The sequence below is a fragment of the Hippocampus comes genome, unplaced genomic scaffold, assembly GCF_001891065.2.
Source record: "Hippocampus comes isolate QL1 unplaced genomic scaffold, H_comes_QL1_v1.1 scaffold328, whole genome shotgun sequence".
NCBI classification, from domain to species: Eukaryota; Metazoa; Chordata; class Actinopteri; order Syngnathiformes; family Syngnathidae; genus Hippocampus; species Hippocampus comes.
In genome coordinates, this window is record NW_017841881.1 from 418,312 (window position 1) to 421,786 (window position 3,475).

Below are 3,475 nucleotides of genomic sequence, written 5' to 3' on the forward strand. Positions count from 1 at the left end.
GGGTGAAAGTGTGTGTGCGTGTGTTTGTGTGTGTGCGCGCGTGTGTGTGTGGGTTTGTGTGTGTGTGTGTGTTTGTGTGTGCGCGTGTGTGTGTGTGTGTGCTCTCGCGCAGGGTTGACTGATGGCTGATGAACAGCAGATGAGATTCCTCGGGGTCCAAATTCCCAGCAGACTTTGCTTCCTGTGTCCTCCCACCCTGCACAGATCGGTTGTCTACTGTGGGAAAGCGGCTTCAAATTGTGCCGGGGGGCGCGCGCGCACACACACACACACACACACACACACACACACACACACACACACACTTACACGTACACGCACCCACGTAGACTTGCATACTCCGCTTTCTTCAGGTAACAGAATCTTTCCCACCTAATGTGTTTTACTGGAGCGCCTCGATGAGGACATACCACCTCATGACATCAGCACGAGAACATCTGATAAGGCCTCTGATGTGCAGATTGTGCCCCCCCCCACCCCCCCCCCAGTTGCCTTTTAAGGGCCCGATTGGAAAAGATTACACACTTCCGACTTTTTATGGCGTTAAGCTGAATGTGAGGAGTGGGGGCGCGGGTGGCAAGCGGGGACGAAGCGTCATCGGCGTGAGTTGTTCAATGCGCGAGCCGAACACATGCCCCTTGTCAATGTAAACACTGTAAAAGTCTCGCGTGTATATCTTGTTAATGGGCAGGCAAACACCTGGAGAGTCGGGTACAACTTGTCACCACGCGCCAAGCGCTTTTAAGGTCTTGAGGGTGTCATCACTCAAGTTGGCAATCAAAGCACAGCGAATGCACAGGAATTGGGGACTGTACCAATGAAGCAGAAAAGAACGTAACGTCACTAAATGTAACATCGCTTATGTAACACCATGATGTAATTTAACGTACTTAACATCATTTAATGTGATGTAAAAAATAAAATAACATTTCAACTGAACGGAACCTAACTTATGTAACGTCACATACATACCATATCATAAACTACAAACCGTAAGTAGCGTGTAGTAGAAGATGGCAAATTGTAACACGACTAAATGTAACGTGACTTCATGTCTTGACGCAACGTAACAACGTCATGTAACTTAACGAATGCAGCAATTTGATGTCGCGTAAGGTAATGTGTTGCCATGACGTAATGGTAATGTAACTCAAAGTCAGTAACGTGCTGTCACGCAATTTGTAACAATTGTGTGAAAACAAATGTTCTTTTGGGCGAAATTAGATAAACCTGTCAGGGCTTCTGACTCAAAGCCATACGTCAATCATACGCTCGTTTCTCGAACGTGCACTGTATTACACAATATGTACCCCAGTTTGTTGCTGCAAGGTAAACAGCGCCATCTGCTGGAGAAAATTCGCCCTATTCAAGCACAAAATGTTTTGGTGTACAAATGCAGAATCATGACTAAGCTGATGTCTTTTTTTTAAATTTGTTATTTAAGTCTTGTGTGTTCAAAACCATCTCTCTCTCTCTCTCTCTCACTCTCTCTCTCTCTCTCTCTCTCAGTCATTGGTCAGCGTTCTGATCTTCACGGGCCACTCCGTGGTGTCTCCAGGTGTCCTACAGGATATGTGTCCGGGACCCCTGATTTTTCCGTAAGAGGAACAAGGAAAGAACGAGACTAGATGATATGGAGCAAAGAAAGGAAGGGAGTGAGAAAGGGAAGAAGGAAGGCTGGATGGATGTAGGATACTAACTAGCATGGTCGAAAGCAAGGAAGGATGGAATAATGGATGGAAAATAGAAATGAGGAAGGATATTGGTCGAGACTCTTTCCTGTGTTCTGGCCAAGAACATGAATTAATATGAAACCCATTCAATTAAAAAATATATATTTGTCCCCCCTAGATGCAGTTAAACGAACACAAAGCAAACAGCATAAAATCTTCATTTATGCTGTTAATGTCACATTCTTCCGCGGTCATGTGTTGCTAGGCAGAATTATGAGACTGCGAAGGTACTTTGAAAGGAGGAAAGCAGATGTGTTAAAAGCGGGAGGAGAACAGTCGTTGATCACGTTTGTTCCGCTTGGATTATTCCCAACTCTTTTCCACTTTTATTTCCCAGAAAGCTGCTCCTCTTTCCCCTGTCACATCAAGTTTTTTTCTCCGAGCACCTCAACCCCCCCCCCTTTTTTTTTTTTTTTTTGTCTCCCCCTCTCATAAATTCCCATGACGCCATTCCCTGAAAAGAGCCTTGCTGTGACTGAGCAGCTTGCTCAGGATCAGGGTTATGGTGTCTTAGTCAAGGGTTTGGATCAGGGTTAGGTTGGGATCGGGATGTTAGACCTTTGAAGTTTTGGGTCATCGTTAGGGTTTGGGTATAAGGGGTTAAAGGGTTAGGACTTGATTTTATTCTGGGTTATGGTGAATCGTTTTACAAATATATGTCACCGGTCTGACCTGAAAGCAGAGGTGGAGATACTAAAGGAGCAACAAGGGTTAGCGTTGAGGTGTTTTAGGTTTGTGGTTAGGGCTTTGGATTAGGATGAGCTCAGGAGTTTGTGTTATGGTTGCAGTGGGTTACGGGTTAGGGTTAGCATTTTTGAGTTAGTTGTAGTGAGTCAAGGTTGATGACATTCCCTAGAAAGGCTCTTCCACTCTGAATAAGATGCACAGACTGTGCTCATGTGCATATTCGCCAGGAGCGAGACGTGATTCCCGCTCATGGAAACCAGATGTGAAAGGGAAACATGGCGGTTTGATTTGAACACAAAACCACCCCCCCCTCCTCTTTCCTCTTCCTCTCTCTCTGTCTCTCTCACTCATCGCGACATCCACGCGTCATATTTCCTCACTGGGATGGAAAAGACGCCTCCTGTAGGGTCCGGCTTAAACCTCCCGTTAACTGGGCCATTAAAACGGGAAGCAGGAGAACATTCCGGAGTCCAGATGGAGACGCTCACCTCCTTGGAAAAGAAAACAACTGAGTGAAAGATGGCGAATGCTGTGGAATGCGCAGCGCAAGTCAACAGGGGCCACACAGTTTAGGGGGCCCCACAAACTGGGGGTTGCACAACCACGTGTCCTCTGTTGTATGCTAAGCGTGCTGGATGAACCCCAGCTGTTAGCTTAGCATTACTCCAAGGAATTGATGCAGTGGCAAACACCGAGCTCTAACTCCAAATCCACTTTTTTTTTGTCTGTTTAAGGCCAGAGAATGATTCATTGTCAAGGCGTTTGTTGGCCAATTTGTGGCGTTTATGTCAGCTAGCTTAATAACAGGTCCAGTCTATTGTTAATCAGGCTCATTGGCCCCACTTGCAGGCTAAACAAAGCCAAGTAGCGTTGAACTCACTTCTAAATATTTTAAAACTCAAATTCATTTTTTTTCAAATTGTGTTTTTCTACAGATTAAACCCAGGATATACATTTAAAGGTGCATACACAGTACACAGTTTGACAAGCTAGTTTGTGAAGCTAACAGACACGAACAAATTAATTATATGGAGACATCTCCATATATATATATA